A 19,429-nucleotide genomic window follows, 5' to 3' on the forward strand; every position below is an offset into this window, starting at 1 on the left:
CTGGACTATTTTCTCAAAGAGATTTTACATCTTACTGTGCTGATCACTGACAAACTGAGGGTCTTCTCATATGAATTTGAGATATCTCTCTTTCCTCTTCTGTGAAATGCCAATTGATTACCCACAGTGTATACGTGCGTGTGCACCTGTGTTTCGATATGCTTTCTCTCACCTTCCCCGCAAACGTGTTCTCAGGAATAGGAGTTCTTTATATATTCTATTACAATCTTCATTAGTTATATATGTATGAAATATCTTCCTCCAGTTTGTGGTGTATCTTTTTATTTGCTTAATAAACTTTTGGAGAAATAGGAAAGCTAATTTTAATATATTGATATTTATAGATCCTTCTTTTTATGGTTGTATGTGTTAAGTCTTATTTAAGAAATTATTTTTGTGCCAAGATCTTTAAGGTACTTTTATATATTTTTTCATAATTTTTGTCTTTATAATTTGACATTTACATGTTAATTTTTAATCTATATCAATGATTCCTATTCATAATGTAGAGACCCAAACACATTTTTATGGAGAAGTGGTTGTCCTGGCAAAATTTACTGATGTTGTTATCCCCCCGCAACCATGCAGCAGTGTACCTGGTCGTTAGTCAACTTCCCTGAACACCTGGGTGTGTTTTCAACTTTGTAGGGCTCTTTCTTTCAGTACCTCAGCTCCATCCCCCACCCCTAGATTAACCACTATAACTTCACAATAAATCTTGATATTTGGTAATCTTTTGATAATTCTTGGTATCTGGAATGCATTGTTTATTCTTTTTTTTTTTTAGATTTTTATTTATTTTCAGAGAGAGGGGAAGGGAAGGAGAAATAGAGGGAGGGAAACATCAATGTGTGGATTCCTCTCGCACGTCCCCTACTGGGGACCCAGCCCACAATCCAAACATATGCCCTGACTGGGAATCGAACCAGCAGCCCTTTGGTTCTCAGGCCCATGCTCAATCCGCGGAGCTACACCAGCCAGGGCGCATTCTTGCACTTTGTTCTCCCGTACACAATTTAGAATCAACTGATCATATAAAAAACAGAAGAAGAAGAAGCCTGTTGGGATTTTTACCAGAACTGTATTGTAGCTATAGTTCATTTTGGGGAAAATTACATCCTTTCAATATTGCATCCTATTATCTATAAGCATTGTATATGACTTCATTTATTTAAATATTTCTAATGTCTTTTAATAAACATGTATACATTTTTTCCCATATATTAGACAAGGCATTGTCTGATAGCTTGCAAATTCTATGTTTTTAAAGATTCATACTTACCTTCAAATTGTGGTGATTATATAGTGTATTATTTTGTTTTTTACCTTTTCCAACATACCTATCTTATAGAAATGCAATTTATTGAAATACAAATTTTATAGCCAGCAATCTGCTAAATTATGTTATTAATATTTTTCATAGCCATATATCCTGAGGAATGGTAATATGACCATATAAAAGGAATGTTTAAAACCCGATGAAAAGTGGAGGCAAAAAGAGCAAAAACACTTGCAGATACGTAAACATTCCAGCCAACATCATTCCAGTGATGGAAAAAATTTACAATAAAATCCTCATGAATGGATTTTTACAAATCTAGCTTTTGTGTTTTTCATGGGGATATGTCTACTGCTAAGAAATCGTGTTCTGCCTTGTTCAGATACCAGATTCTTTTCTCTCTGGAATGATGCTTTGGGGTTTATGATAGATAGAAAAGTAAAATCTAACATCTCCCCCCACCTTCCTCCCTACTTCAAAAGAAACTGCTCTGTTTGATCCTCTTCCTGAAGTTCCTATTGACAGGACATCAATAATTTTATTTGTATACCACTTTTCACAGCACTAAAAGTGCTTCACAGAACTAGTAACATCCCAGTTCCCAACACAGGCTAACAAATTATTTGTTCCAAAGGCAAGCTTATCAAGCCAGCACTTCTTACCTTTCTGTGTGCAGAGGCTATATTGGCTGAATGTGAAATAAGGGTAGAAACTGGTGCCATGTCCTTAGACAAGCAGAGGCGCTGTGTAAGCCTCTTGGAGCTGCAGGCTGCCAGCTCTAGGGGTCTGAGAGTCCGTCTGCACCTGCAGGGAAGAGGACATGTCACTTACTCCAATGGTCTTTCATAGGTAACTAACTCCCTGCCATGAGACTCAAATCCTTGGGTTAGTAATATGTGTAATCACCATTCTAGAAGCTGTACTTGGTAACCAAGTCACAGTGGTTAAGGCGATTTTATATAAAACTGGACAATTTCTTTATTATAAAAAATGTACAATCATGTTTTTAAAAATTATTCTTCAGTATGGCTGTTGTGCTCTAGTTGGGTTTATCTTTTCATTTTCACTCCAGGCATTTCATCTTCTCTCTTATACCCTACCCACATAATCATTCTCCCTGATGATGATAATGATGATGATGGTTATCATTATTATTATTTTATTTAAAAATACTGTATCTTCTTCTATTGCCATTTATCCACCTTATAACCTTCCCCCCACCATCACCACACTGTTGTCCATGTCCATGAGTACCTTTTCCTTTTCATTCGACCCCTCCGCCCCCTAACCCCTCCCACCCCAAAGCTTTCATCCTGCTGTCTATGAGTCTGTCTCTACTTTGCTTGTTAGTTCAGTTTGTTCATTAGATTCCAAATGAGTGGAATCATATGGTATTTGTCTTTCTCAGACTGGCTTATTTCTCTTAGCGTAATGTTCTTCAGTTCTATCCATGCTGTCACAGAGGGTACACTTTTCTTCTTTTTTATGTCCAAGTAGTATTCCATTTTGTAAATATCCCCTAGTTGTTTTATCCACTCATCTACTGCTGGACACTTGGGCTGCTTCTGTATCTTGGTGATTGTAAATAACACTGCAGTGAACACAGGGGTACTTTTGTCATTTCGAATTAGTATTGAGGGTTTCTTCAGATGTAGTCCCAGAAGTGGGATCACTGGGTCAAAAGCTAGATCTATTTTTAATTTTTTGAGGTATCTTCATACTGCTTCCCACAGTGGCTGCACCAACCAGTATTCCCACCAACAGTGCAAAAGAGTCCCCCTTCCTCCACATGCTTGCCAGCACTTGTTGTTTATTATTTATTGGTGATAGACATTCTGACAGGTGTGAGGACAGTCTCATTGTGGTTTTAATTTGTATTTCTCTGATGATTAGTGACATTGAGCATCTTTTCATATGTCTATTGGTCATCTGTATGTTCTCATTGGAGAAGTGTCTATTCCCCTCCTTTGCCCTTTTTTAATTAGGTTGTTTGTTTTTTGATGTTGAGTTTTGTAAGTTCTTTAGAAATTTTAGATATTAACCCCTTATCGGATATATTGGCAAATATGCTCACCTTTTCTGTGGGTTTCTTTTTTATTTTATTGATGGTTTCCTTTGCTGTGCAAAAATTTTTAGTTTGATATAGTCCTATTTGCTTATTTTTTTCTTTTGTTTCCCTTGCCTCAGGAGATACATCAGATAAAATATTGCTACAAGCAATGTCCAAGATTTTACTGCCTGTTTTCTTTTAGGATTTTTATGGTTTCAGGTCTAACATTTAATTCTTTAATCCATTTGGAATGTATTCTTGTGTTGAGTAGGAAGGTGGTCTAGTTTCATTTTTCTGCATATTCTGTCCAATTTTCCCAACACCATTTATTGAATAAATTATCCCAATTATTACTAACACATTTTCCTTATCTTATCAGTAATAAGATTACACTGGCATATTCACCTCTCTAATATGAATAATACAGCTTAAATTTATGCCCCCCTCATTCTTTCTAAAGAATAGTATTTTAGAAATAAATTAACATTTGCATATGTGTACCAATGTTGTTATAAACATGTGTGAGTCTCAATGTTGGGCCCAAGTAACACAATCATGTGGATCCCAGTTTGAGTTCTACAGCCCAGCTTTGTAGTCATGGTGTGATATGTATGGCACCTCATGCATACGTACCATGTGCATATGAAATTATATCGTGTTACTGTTCATAGGTTGCTTTGGAAAATTTCCTTGCTTCCTATGCTGATGTTCTTCCTATTAAGGTATGGTTATATTGTTAAATATTTGAAAGCAGAGGATATACATCATTGTTTCTTAATGTCTCCTAGATGCATAATAAAGAAATATGTATATTACATACATATATATATATTAGGCAAAAAGTATAACAATTTTTGAGTGACTAAGAAGTATGCTAATTTCAGTTTATGAACTCCAAACAGTAGAGGAATATGGCAACATTAAGTTTTTATATGCTTACATACAATATATATAACTACCTACATATATTAACAAATTGATATATACAATTTATACAATTAATTTATATTAATAAAGATATTAGGTACTTATACTATAAATTTATATATATAATTTATACATAGAATCTGCCTCAATATTATAAAGTTAATTATAATATTAAGACTATCTCAATAGCTACTAAGAAAAAAATAGGTTACTCTTCAGAAAAATAAAATCCAATGTTTGTCACTAAAAAAATAAGAAACATGTTATGGCCTAGAAAAAATATATTTATAGTACCTAACTTGTGCAAATATTTTCCTCTCAACAAATTTTTCTATTAGCATGTACATTTATAGTCATAAAACAACCTTTAAGCCACATTTTACTAAGCCCTAAAGCAGAGAAAAATCAAATGCAGATGTGGAATGGGAGCCAAACAGATGCTGAAAAACCCTGCCTATATCCTAAAGGAATCCATTCCCTATCAGAAAGAAACTTAATTTCTACTATAAAGAATTTGATTATGTATTGTTATACAAAATGTGATTAATGTTTTGTGGTGATTAATCAACTGCAAAATATATAATTATGCCATCTGTATTTTTCCAGCTTCTTGTCACTTACATATTCTGCAGGGGAGTTGGGAGGTGGGGTGTTGGGAACTTGTAGCATTTGAAGAGCTTTAAAGCCACGGGAGATGACTCTGGGGAACAGCGCAACTTATAGGCCTAGTGCTTATTCTAATGAAAAGGAACAAAAATCATAAACAAAGAGACCCCCAAAGCCCGCTGGCTCCCTGCAGAACAGAAGACTGATAAGAGAGGCCCCAGACTCCCAGACACAGCAAGAATTAGCTCTCTCAAATAAAATGCCACTTGCTCTCTCTCCAAGAACAGGTTACAGACTTCATCTTGACTAGTAGATGTAATGGCCGCAGTGCCAGCCAAGGATTTACCATTAATTTTGGTATGTCAATAAAGTAAATATCTTTGAAATTCTCTTCCACTACAACCTAAGATGAAAAGCTTACAGACTTAGTCTTGACTAGTAGATGTAAAGGCCCCAGCGCCAGGCAAGGATTTATCATTTATTTTGGTATGTCAATAAAGTAAATATTTTTGCATTTCTATTCCACTACAACCCAAGATGAAAGACTGTGGTTAAGGTTTATGCCATGACTTGTATTCATGTCTTCTTAAAAAATGAAAACTATTAGAGTTGTATTTACAACATGTCCCAGTTGGAAAAAGTTTCAATATAGTTGAGAGTTGCTTATTAAGTTGAATTCTGCAGAATACCTAGGGTTTTAATATATTAGTTTGACCTAGATAATGCTAGATAATATTTTTCATTGATTTCTTTTCATTTTACTATTGCTTTGGGGGGAGCATTATGTAGAAACAGCTTAACAGGAGTTCTGCTTTAAATTCCCAATGGTTTTTCACTAAGAAGAGTAACATTCTACTTGTGTGCTGAAGAGTAGCACAGGGAGACAGAATGATTTTTCTTAAACACGCTTCTTTAACCCTGGATATACATCAGAATCACATGGAATTGGTTTTTTTAAATACAAAGTCTGGGCCACACCTGCAGAGATTCTGCTTTAATTGCTCTGGGGTAGAGTTTAAACACTGGTGTTTTTAGAATCTTCCAGATGATTTTGATGTAATGTTCATCCCAGGTGGATATCCAATAAGCTGGTGGTTCTTTCAGTGTGGTCCTCAGACCATCATACCAACATCACCTGGAAACTCATTAAAAATGTAAGTTCTCAAGCTGCATTACAGACCTACTGAATCCCTCCTCGAGAATTTGATATACCCTAATCATTCCTCAAGATTCAGCCTGCACTGGAATCAGAATTTCTGATATGGTACGTTTGTGTTGAGGCTCAGGAATCTGACTTTCTAACTAGTTTCTAAGTGACGCTGGTGCTGCAGCAAATGTAAGCTGAGACTAACAAGACAACATATTCATATAGTTTTAAATGTTATCTGTTAGCCTTCTTAATTTAAGAATTACCTTTTTTAAAGGTAGCCTCTGTAAAACCTGCAGTTTCAAACCCTAGGTGATACTCCAAAGTCTCTGTCCAGCTTCTAGAAAAAAGCTGTGTGTGTGCGCAGGAGCTCACATGTCTTGTTTATTGCTTAGTGTGAGTTTAGCATAGTTTAACTCTTAATAAACATTTATGGAATTAAAGAGAAAATAAAAGGATATTTTAATTGAGCTCACTGGCAAATTCAGTCTAGAAAAAGAATTGGTTTACTCTTTCCAGTACATGATTTACTTATTTGATGAACTGTTTCAAAATAATATTGACTAGGTTTGTTTTGGTGAAATGCTTGAATATGTCCGGTTCAGCAACTGGCAATAAGCAGACGTCTATTGACTAGATTTGTGGTTCTGAACCAGTATCATGAAGCCAGGCGGGTATCAGCTGATGCAGCCACTGCAGTTATCTCCTGTCGTAAGGCCCTAATGTCTGTAAACTTTTGATCATCTCAGTCACATAATTATGAATCTGCCATTAGCAAGTCACACAGAACAGAGCAGTTCACTGATACAGGAGAGTCCATCTCCTTGTTCTTTTGTGCACAGTTTCTGATGATTATAACAATGGAAATGGAAATATAAAACAGCCTCTATGACAATTTAATTGGGTCTGGGGGATTTTTTCAATTTTTAAGAATATGAATATGATATCCCTATCCAATAGCAGAGAATGAGATAGAAATTATTTTTGGCAGGTGGTTTACAGAAGATGAATTTCCTTCTTTCTCTCCTTTAATAGGAGGTAAGAAGAGAAGAATCAGAAATTAAAATTTAAGAAGAAAGAAGGGGAACTACTTTGTGGGAAAGTTGACAGGGGTGTAATCTTAAAAGTAATCTTCAGGCAACAAAGGGGCTTCTTGTACAGTATGTTGCTTTTAGAGGGAGTTGGATGAAAGCTTCGAATAATCTGTTTTATGGAGTTAAGAGCAGGGAGTTGATTGTTTAATGTGTCATGTCCACCTGTATATAAAAACAAAGTGTATTTAGTATGTTTTACCAAGATCTCACAAGATGCCAGCTCCTGACAAATTTAGCATATTTTATCCTGATCTTAAAAAGCCATCAGAGTCAGACTTACTAATTTAGTGAAGCATCTGTGATCTGGACCATGTTCTCAAGTCATAGTTGACTACCAAAACAAGTCAACAAAGAAGCAATATTCCTAAATGCTGATAAATAGCCTGATCACCCTTCAAGATGACTCAAAAAGGAACATATTACTTATTTAGAATTTGAAGATGATTTCAAAGGAGAAATATAAAAGAATAATAATTCACTGATCTAGAAAGAAATATCTAGAAATGAGAAAAATAGTAAAATAAACCACCCCCATGCAACCTACATGCATAATCAGTTATTTCAATGAGTTTATAGTAATATTATAAATTGTAATATATCCATGTGTATATAGTAAATACACAAATATGAAATATAACCCGGTATTTAATAAAAGGCAAAACAGATATATATTTGGAAACTTTAACAGATAAATAAAAAGAAGATAAAAACAAGCCTTATGATCACAAATTGAGATAGACTTCATGCAAACATTTAGTCATTGACTCGCAGTTCTACAACTCTATACAGGGCTACAAAGCGTATGAAAAGAGTTTCCATACACTCTTGGTATAATATTCCAGTTCCCACGCCGGTGACAAATGCCATGGCAATACCAAAAACTTGAAAATATCCACTGGAGTAAGAATTTATAATCCGGCACATAAATGAATGGAAGTATTATCTGTATAGATATAGATTTAGTTTGAAAATTTTAATGGTAAATGAAAGAAAGTTGCAGAATGCTAAGAACAGAATGAGAATATTTATGTAAAATTCAAAGCAAAAAATACATTAGGATAGTAGGCACTTCCAGGCAAGACTGGAGAACGTGTTGACAAAAGAATGGTAAGGTGATTTGAGTAAAAATTAATTTCACAAAAAAATACATGTGATTTAAATTGAAAATTATTATTTTTAATAATTAATTTCTGGAGGTCCATTAGATCATTTTCATTTTTGAAATATTGAAATGTGTAAAGGGTGGAAGGAAGAAATAAAGTGATCCCTAAAGCTCTGTCTCAGTGCAGCGATGAAAATGTGCTAATTTCATCCTTTATCTGGGTGTTTATTGTTTCAGTAGAGTACTAGATTGGATGTTCATTATGGTTAAACTGATACATTTTTGTCTTCACAGGGTTTCCAGTGTCAAAGTTTCACCTGATCAGGAAGAGCAGGTAAAGTTTCCTGTCTTGCGGCGTTGTGTACATTAGTGTAGTCTCTGTCGGCCATCCTCTCTTTACTGTACATTTTGATACCATTGTAAAAAGAAATGCAACGCAAAGAAAATCAAAATGTATTCATTTTTACTTAATAGTTAAACATTCAAAAATGTTATTTCTCTGTGTTCTGATCATTACAATCTCCTTCACAAAAACTAACAACTTTGATATACAACTTCATCTTTCCAAAGATACCATAGCAGGGTAACCAATTAAAGGAGATCATTAAGGAAATATATTGCAATTAAGTTTACACTCAGCAGAGAAGACCGGTTGGTAGATAAAAGGATTCTTTTAAATGTGGGCTATTTATTTATTTTTACATTTTATCATGTTGATTATCACAGCATGAGGCATTATTTTAGATTAAAAACATTGTGAAACGTTAAATTTAAAAATGAAAAAGCCAATATGCACAATTAAACAATTATCACTTTCAACCTAGACTCCAAATGAAAATAAATAGGTAAGACAAGAGCACATAAACACCTAGGGGGGTCTCAGTTATACTCCCTGCCTCTGTGGCAGCTCCATTAACTTGAAACCTTGGGTTGTTATTAAGAAATTACAATCTTGCCTCAGGAAGGGAGTAGAATTATGCTTGCTCATAAGCCTGGGATATATCTGCCTCATCATAAGTAGATATATGTTTTACTAGGTGGCATTTAACAAAAGCACAACCTACCTCCTTTCTCGCAAAATGAGTTTTCAAATATCAGTAAAGAGTGTGGCAAGTTTGTAACTGGATACAAAGCCAATGCTTCAAATACACACCAGTGATAGACAAAATAAAAGAGCAAGCAACAGTGAAGCCAACACCAAAAGCAATTCAGGCATGCTCCAAACCCAGATTACATACTCTCATGGGCGGGGAACAGGACCGATACCAAGAACGGTGGGCACAGCTACGGTGTCACGTCTGCTGGTCTCCAAGTCTATGGACATACAATGGCAATGATACTCAGTGGGACAAAGGTCAGGATAGTCTACCTTGAAATGAGTTTGAAAAAGCAGAAATTTAAGAATGTAGAAATGTCAAAGCTATGTGATCAGAAAAAGCAACAAACTAGAGCAGTTGGGTGAAGGGAAGTACAAACTCCCACTCACTTAGCCAGGGAGAGATCTGAAGCACAACTATGAGGACTGAGGTCTATGAGGAAAGGGAACAAAGCCAAAATCATGAGACAAAGACAGGTAATAAGGAGGAGGGTGAAGTAGTGAGAAAAATAGAAACAACACATGTGCATACATAAAATTTGCCAGTTAAAATTAGCATTTCCTCCAAAACTGCAAAAGCAAATTTTATATATATATGTGTGTGTGTGTATGTATATATATATAATTATCTGTGATAGATAGATATCTAGATAGATAGATGTCCCAGATAATAGTAATTTTGTTACAAAGTCTTGGAGTAGTTAAATACACTAAATTACAATGCAATAAAACTTAAACTTATTTCCAAAAAAAGGCATAATGAATTTAAAAGACAACAAAGAGCAGGAAAATATTTATAACGCCTGTTAGGTAGTGAAGGTGGCCAAGAAGGGACCTGGAGCCAAAAAGGTCCCATTAAGGGCTTTTATTCAAGGCTGGACTCTGAAATCCTGTGGGCTGAGTCAGAGCAGACTGCAGGGACAAGGGAAAGGGTGGAAGGGTTTTTAAGGGTGTGTAGTAGAGCCCCCAGGGAGGGTGGGTCACCCTGCTGATCTGCCCCAGGTGTCCTGGGTATAGGGGTTTGCAAGACAATGTCCTCTGAATAGGGATGGCTGATTCAGAGACAGAAAGTCCAGGAGATTTATGGGCTTTGTTTCTGGGAAAAGCTCAACGGAGAGGGGAGGGGCAGTAAGGATTCACTGCCTTTCAAGCAGGATGCCCCAGGCTCTGCCTCAGTTGCTTCAGATAATGGGGGATCTCTGGTCAGGTAGGTATTCAGCTGCTGGCACACACCTTCTTGGTTCCATCATAAGTGGGGCTTAGGTCCTCCATGTCCCAGTACATTCTGACAAGGCCTTAAGTGACAAACAATTATTCTCTGGTATATATTAAGAATTTATCAAATTAGTAAGGCAAAGACAAACAACTCAAGAGTTATCAACACAATACATAAAAAAGAGGAAATATTCATTAATGACATTGTAACCACACAGGAACTTCATTTCTTTAATATGACGTTTTCCTTAATTTAAGCCGGATTTGTGCAATCTAGCAGCACCATGCCTCACCCGCCTCCTTTTAACCCAGGTTCTTCCACTTTGCACAAACTGCAAACTTAGTCATTGAGCTCTTGGTGCATGTTCTGGTCAGGGTTAAACTGCCCTAAAAATAAAGCCTCGGTTCTGCTGATAGAGGGAACAGACTTTCAGCCAAACCAAAGATAGATTCTTGACCTCAGTTGTGCTGTAGCCCCTGGCTCAGGAAAGCAGAAAGACCCTATGGACCACACCCTCAGGAAGCCTGCCACAATGAGGCAGTGGCAGACGGCAGGATGTGATACAATGATTAAGTACTCCTTACTCAGCCCTGACCAATCAGTAGAGCCCAGGACCGCAGCTTTCGCAGTCACAACGACTAAAGATTTTTCCTCTATCTAACCTATCCCCTAGAGGCTACTGGGAAGCCAGGGCCCATATCTAGAGCTCACCTGTGTCTCTGGGCTTGGCTCCATTTCCTTAAGTAAAACTTTACTTTGCTGCAAACTCCTCTTTGTGTTTTTATTGGGCTTTAATGAGCACAGGCAAATGAACCTCTTCAGTTCAACAACAATAGGAAAAGAGCTTCAACCTTAATATTATCAGGAAAATTAAAATAAAATATTTAACCTACATTTGATTGGCAAAATTTAAAATGTCAGACAATACTATGTGTTGGGCCTAATGTCTCCTTTAGTAGCCTAATGTAAAACTCATAGGTAATATTACCTACATATATATATTTATGTAGGTATTTTAAATACTAATATTTTAAAGTATATCCCAATAATCCCAACAATGAAATGTCATGGTATCATAATATGTAATATCATAATTAAAATATAAAATTAGGAATAAAACAAAGTAATGTATAATATAATTATATAGTTTTATACATAAATGCTTGACACAACAGCACAATGTCACCCATTTACATCTCTATCACTGTGCAAAGCACAGCCTTGAGAATAGACAAATCCTGGGATTTTTAGAAAATTTAACGACCATGGATATTGTTGTCATTAAATGGCTATGTTGTGCTTTCTTTGTAATCCTCAGCCAAGGTATAGAGAGAGGAAGGTGGGGAAGAGAGAGAGACAGAGAGAGGGTGGGAGAGAGAGAAACATCAATATGAGATATAAGAGAAACATCGGCTGGTTGCCTCCCGTTTGTGTCCTGAGCAGGGATCAAACCTGCGACTTGGGTTGGTGCCCTGACGGAGAATCGGACCCTCAAACTTTTGGTGTATGGGACGGGATGACTGAGCCACCTAGCTGGGGAAGAGATTTTTGTACCTACCTGTACTTCCCAATAAAAGGTATTTATTTTTTCTACAGTTTACACAGAGGTTCCAGTCATTGATTATTCAGCGTAGGTTAAAATGAAGCAAAAAATTCTTTGAATTTATATGGAAACTAATTTATGTTATAGCTCTGATAATTATACGCAAGTTTGGCGATTTTTGTTTTTATCTCCATGAACGTCCACTTACAGTCTTTAAAGTTCTTTGAGGAGAAGAACATTTCTTTTCATGGGGGACTGTCACGGCATTGCTGCTCATCCTACATGTCTGGCCCCCACCCACTCAATGCTGGCGGCACTTTCCAATCATCAGACAACCCACAACTTCTCCGCAAATGTTTCGTGTCTCTCAGGATGTGGGACCACCTAGTGCGAGAAGCACTGATTACAACAAGGGGGCTCTTCCACTGCATTGACTGTGACATGAATTGATGCAATTTGCTGGGCAGTTTACTCATTTATAATAATTTTAAAGATTTCATTCTCTAAGACCAAACTATTTCACTCACAAGCATACACTTCAGGCAAATCCTAAGTCATGACTTGGGGGAAATGTACCTGAGTGATTGTAGCAGCACAGAGAAAAATGGAAACCAACGAACTGTCTATAAACAAGAGAAGGGATAAAAAAATCGTGACATTTTCTTGCAATAGAATACTCCATAGGTGATAAGTGATAGAGCTACACATATGAATTGATAAATTTTAAAAACATAATATAGAGAAAAACTTACAGAAGAAGTTGTATAGTACAACGTCAATTATATACATTTAAAAAAATATGAAACCAAAACTTGACATTGTTTAATACACATACATATGTCCTAAATAAACACTAACTCACTCCGGTGTTGAGACAGTCTCTTTCTCCAGAAGGGGGGGAGGGGAATCTAGTATGGTACTTTGCTAAGGAGAGGGTTCAAAGTGGATCGTGAAAGTGTTTGTATTGTTAACCTGCTATCTATCAAAGTGATTCTTATATTATTCTCTACAATTATGTACAGTTTTTTTCAACTACAGTGTTTTAGTTAACCAGAGCCAGTATCTCTTTCAAGGCATGCAGTTTTGTTGGTACGAAAAAGGAAAACAGTTTTGTTGCTGTTGTTTTTCATAAGTCTTTCATCCAATATTTGAAATAGTCTGTTACAAATAAATTTTCCCACAGGTCTTTTTTGAGAGCCTCACTTCTTTCCCGTATCATATAAAACCCACACTGTTTGACTGGATAAAACAATCTATCATTCACCATTTTTTCCCCTTAGCTTTTATTATAATGTCTACCTTGTATGTCATAAGAGAAATAAACAACTGAAATGTGAGGGTAGACTTGGTATGGAAATAAACACATGAAATGTGTGTTACAGATAAAAAGACTGTGCCCTGTGCCTGGGACTTTATCTTAGACAGTACTGGTTCTGAAAAAATTAATTTGTCGCTCAAATAGATGTGTTTTCTATAACCTCTCAAACTTTAAATAGCAAAAATTATTTCCTAGGATATTTCTAAATATAGCAGACAATCTACAACCTACATGAAAGCAGAAAACTTCCTAATGATTAGTTTCCTTTTTTTAATTGAAAGATTTATACAATTAGAAATTATAAGTAGGGTAATATTTCAAGGTATGCCAGAGCTGTAAAAAACAGTTATTCCATTTTTTGAACTGTGGACAATTGCTGACCAGCAGACACTTCACAGAAGACAGCATGAAACCTGTAAGGTCATGACCTATGAAACGCAAACCACTTCGCAGCGTTGGGACTGGCAGTCAAAGAGGGTTGTGAGAATGATGCAACGCCAAAGCGATGAAAATCTGTTCATGTTATCCTACTTGTGACTATGAATAGGTTAAATCAAGTCTAATTATTTCTACTGTTTTTATTTTGTTTTTGCAAACACCTCAGGTATTCACAGCCCAGGTATCTACTCCAAGGGGAACATAAGTAAGAACTAAAGTCAACATCTAACACTCAGAATATGCAGTTTGCTTCAGAAGCACCTCTTGCAAAAGAATGCCAATATAATTCCTATTGTTGCCTAGGTAGGCTATTTATTAAAAGTATTCAATAAATTTTGTTGAGTAAATAGATTAATTGGATTTGTCACAGCAGGGCATCATGCTTCATTTAGCCCAAGAATTGTTTTCCATCAGTAGCATTAGATGTTGTTTTAAAGTTGCAGGAATATCTATCATAGTGACAATTCAGAGATTAGCTTTATATATGAAAGATACCCACTTCTATTTAAGCCCATTATGCATTGTCCTCATTGATTCATCTGAAATTTTATTAAGGTGTTTTCACATAGACCCCGTCCTACTGTGTAAAAACTCTTTATTAACTCTGAAAGTATTATTTAAAAAATGTTAGAGGAAGGTATGCTGGGTTGTTTACTGTCATTTGATACCATCATTTGTATTTTTATCAAGCTGTGTCCCTTGATTTTCAGCCTTCTGTCAATCACTAATTCATTCATTTGCTTAATCAGTCAGTCGATCAATGGATAAGTATCATTATGGGTCATGCATCATTATAGGTGTTGGGATACAGCAGTGACAACACATACAAGTCTCTGCCCGCCTGAGGCTACTTGGAAATATATAATGTATCTATTCATCTATTTGCATCCTAGACCGTGTGAAGTGCTAAGGAGAAACAAGCAGAAATGGGTGCTAGGAAGTGTGTGTGTGTGTGTGTGTGTGTGTGTGTGTGGTATATAGGGATAGAAAATGGTGGTGGTGGTGGTGGTGGTAGGCAGGTTGTACTTTTAGAGAAGGTAACCAGGAAACTCCTGAGTGTGTGGCTTTTTGAGTGAAGATGGGAAAAAAGGGACAAGTAAATCCATGAGGAGATTGACCATCCTATCAGTTCTCTTTACGGTGATCCTTTCTTGAATTACAAACACCTGTAAGAAACAGTAACTCCTGGAATTTAGACTCCTTCCCCTTGAAGCTAAGTCTTTTTTGTCCATCCACCTCTTTCCAGTCTTCCTCCTCTCCAGCAGTTTTACGGTGTTTTCCTTCAGGTTCACATCTGTTTGGAGTGGTGTTGACCTCTTCAGATTGTATATACTACTGTCAGTGTTAAAGGGGTTATATAGCTATATGGAAAAAGGTGACTGTGTCTTTCTAAGGGAAAACGGGTATCAGAATTCCACTTGTTGTATGAAGTATTTATTGCTACATCATACTCAGACTAAAGAAATTGTTTGAATAGAAGGCAAAACATAATAATTGTGTCAGTCTAATTTTGGCACATAAGATAGAATTTGTAAAAATGCTACTTGACTGTTGTGCAAATAATCTTTAATCTATATTGATCTATTTTACAGTGAGCACAAATGTAACCTCAGTATATCCCTTGCCTATAGAATACTTTTGAGGCACCAGACACATTTTTTAATTTGTTTTACCTTGAACAAATTAAAACTCAAAACTTAATTCTGAACTCCTTTCTATAGAGTCCTATTTGTAAGATTTACATGTCATTCAATTAATTATAAAGAACACAAGTGAAAGCCCTGTCTTTCTCTTCAGATCCATTCATACATTGTTTCACATCATTACCATTAGCGAGGCTGCAAAATGTTGTATCTGGTACTATTAGCGGCCTCTTACCTCTTTATTTTTACACTTTTCAACAGATTTCCTAGCTGCATTAACTTCGTATTGATACAGCATAAAATCCTCTGGTTATTTCCTAAAAACATTCTGTTTATTTTTTAAATTTACTATTGGATTATAATTCACATAAAATACAGTGATCTTAATTGCATAACTCAATGAGTTTTACTCAGGTAATCACTATTGCATTTAAGATAGAAAACATTTTTATCAGCCAAAAGGCTGTTTAATGCCCTATCCCAGTCAATCACCACCCACCTCTGGCCCCAGGCAACTGCTGCTCTGCTTTCTATCAGTGAAGATGAAATTAGCCTTTTCCGGAGTTTCATTAGCCTTTTCCCGGAGTTTCACACAAATGGGAGGATGCAGCATGGGCTCATTTCTGTCTGGATTCTTTGATGTGTATTTAGATTGATTGCATGGTCATCTACCACTAGTTTGTTTCTTCTTGTTCTGAGTGCTATTTCATTGCATGGTATATCACAATCTCTTTATTCATTCATCTATTGGTGGACATCATAAGGATTTTCCCAACTTTTGCTTATTATGCATAAAGCTTCTGTAAGTAACCACTTTTGCTTATTATGCATGCAAGTCTTTGGGCAAATTTTCATTTCTCTTCCACTTAGTAGTATAACTACTCTATTGCATGTAGGTGCATGTATAACATTTTTAGAAACTGTAAAACTCATTTCCAAATTGCTTGGACCATTTTAAATTTCCGCTAGCAATACCGTCACATCCTCATCAACACTTTATATTGTGGGTGTCTGTTTTAATTTTAGTCATTCTAATGACTATGTAGGAGTGTCTCTATAGATTTTATTTACATTTCCCTCAAGGCTAATGTTGTTGAGTATCTTTTCATGTACTTATTGGCCATTTGCATATCTTTAGTTCTGATGTGTGTTTTACTGTTTTTCTCATTTTAAAAATTGGGTATGTCATTATTATGGAATTATACAAGGATTTTTATATATTTTCCTGGAAATTTTATTTTCTTAACAGTGTCTGTCAAAGAGCAGAGTTTTCAACTGTAATAAAGGTCAGTTTGTCATGTTTTTCTTTCATAGTTAGTTCTTTCTAGGTTCTATATAGGAAATGTTTGATTTCCACAAGAACAAAAAATTGCCCGTTTCCTTCTGACACAAAATTTTTCTTTTTTGTTTCTTTCTGAAAGTTTTATGATAGTGTTTTCATTTAAACCTATGATCTATTTAGAGTTAACTTTCTTTTATGCTGGAGGGTAGAGTTTGAGGTTCCTTATCTTTCATATGTATGTCCAGGTATCCCAGCACCATTTACTGTAAAGATGTTTTTCTCTTTTGAATTACTCGGCACCTTTATTGAAAACCAATTGACCACGTATGTATGGATCTGAACTCATACATACATAATAAATTGATTTCCAGAATCTTTATTCTGTTGCACTGATCTATATATCTATTCTTACTGCAATAATATATTGTCTTACTTTTACTTTATACCAAGTCTCTAAATACAATAAAATATTTCATTTTTTTTTTATTTTCAATATTGCTTTGGTTGTTCCAGACCATTTTAATTGCCATCTAAATTCTAAAATCAGCTTAGCAATTCAAAGAAATGTTGCTGTGTTTTATTTAGAATTACATTGAATCTATAAATAAATTGCTTTGGGGTAAATTTTTAAAATGCCTCATAATCCATGAAAATACATATCTCTCAATATAGTTATGGCTTTGAATCCTTTGGTCAGTGTTTTGAAGTTATCAGTTTATAGGTCTTGCAAAGAGTATATTTTTTTATTCTTAAGATTTTTGGGGTAATCTAAGTTCTAGTAATTCACTTATATTAACAAACAATTAATTTCTGAAGCCAGTCTTGTATGCTGAGTCTCCAAATTTCCCTGGGCCAGTATGGAAATTATCTCTCAGTGCACCAGGCCTGTTTTGGGCTTACTTTCTTTTATCTCTTCTCTGGGATCACACTCTTGTCTTGACTCTTGTCCAGTGTCTGGAAACAGTTGTTTTATGTATCTCATCCAGTTTCCTGGTGGTTTACAGTGGGAAGGTAATCTTGGACTCTATCGTTCCCTCCTGGCCAAAAGTGGAAGTCCATAATGACCTCTGCTTTTCCTTTTTTTTGTTAATATTAAATGTATATGATGTAATTCAAGGAGATTGTATTCCTTAAAATGGTAAGTTTCTAATCCAAAGACAAGATATATTTTTTAAAAAATCAAGCAAAATTCAAGCATTTCCTATTTTTTCAGAAGAACTTAAAATATGCTTCATATTTTGACACATATTTTTGAATTAATTTTCATTAATTAGATTATTATATAATTGTTTAAAGGCATATGTTAATGCTTTGCACCGAGAATATGTTCTTCTTTTTTTAAAGTTTAAACTTTTTGACATTTATGTTAGTCATCAGGAGTGAATATATTATTGGGACCTATTTTGTTTGTATTTTGTTTTGTCTTGTTCTTTCCTTCCCTCCTTCCCTCTTTATTTAAACAGTTTAAAATTTTTATACAGCAATAGTTTTTTGATTTTCTCTTTATTTTTAGACTTTCAATCATTTATATTTTATTACAAAATGATATATTTTCCTTTTTTTTAATTTAAATATATTTTATTGATTATGGTATTCCAGTTGTCCCATTTTTTTTCTCCCAAAGGGAAATTTTTCCCCTTCCCTCCTGTATCCCCCCCTCCCATCATCATTCCCCCACTGTAGTTCATGTCCATGAGACATACATATAAGTTCTTTGGCTTCTCCACTTCCCATACTATTCTTAATCATGGTCAAATGGTTAAGGCCCTAGACTTGAAATCCATTTAGGCTTTTACTCTCATAGGTTCAAACCCCACCACTGGAAGAGATTGTCTGCTTTCTCCAAGCCAAAATGATCTATGTTCATTATGGATTTAAAGTTTTGCTTAGAATTGATTAAAATATTCTTCATATTTGAATATATTCTCTTGGTTATCTGCAGTTTTCTTCCCTATCCACATGTCTGACATGTTGTATTCACTTTCTCCCTTTTCTTTTATTACATTAACCATTTTTATTAGTTATGATTTATTTATAACTTAAAATTTTATTTACTATTAATATATTTTTCTCAAATATATTAATTTCTATTTAATATTTCTTGTTTTCCTTTACTCAGATTTATCTTTTTATTTCTTTTTCTATCTTACTAAGTTTATAGAATAGTCAATGTACTGTCATTATTTTTTTTAATGATAAAGTAGTTTAAGGCCATTTATTTTCCTGTGAGAAAATAGTTAACAATCTCTTTGATTATATCGAGTCTTCAGTACTAATACTTTTTCACTACACCGATTTCTTTTCCCTTTGCTCCTCCCTCCCTGGTTTCAGGACATATTCTGACCAAGAAGAGTGTCAGTGATGCACTACCTATGAAGAAAAATCAGAATCATTCTGTCTAAACAGGATGCATTGAATTGGGATAGGCACTGGATCTGAGTTAAATAACTGTGAGTCATTTCTCAGATTGGATGAGGTGCTGGAGACAGTAGGGAGAATATATAGAACTCACTATCTCTAGAGTATGTATAACTTAAACATAAAATAATTGAAAATAATTCTAATTTCTCATGTTTGATACATTCAAAATGAGCAAGGTGAGAGAAGTTGTGTGTGTTTTGATGGGCACTAATCTTCTGAGCTCAGCAGTAGGTTACCAATCACGTTTGCTTTAACCAAGGCTTTATT

This window comes from Desmodus rotundus, chromosome 10 (assembly GCF_022682495.2).
Source record: "Desmodus rotundus isolate HL8 chromosome 10, HLdesRot8A.1, whole genome shotgun sequence".
Taxonomy (NCBI): domain Eukaryota; kingdom Metazoa; phylum Chordata; class Mammalia; order Chiroptera; family Phyllostomidae; genus Desmodus; species Desmodus rotundus.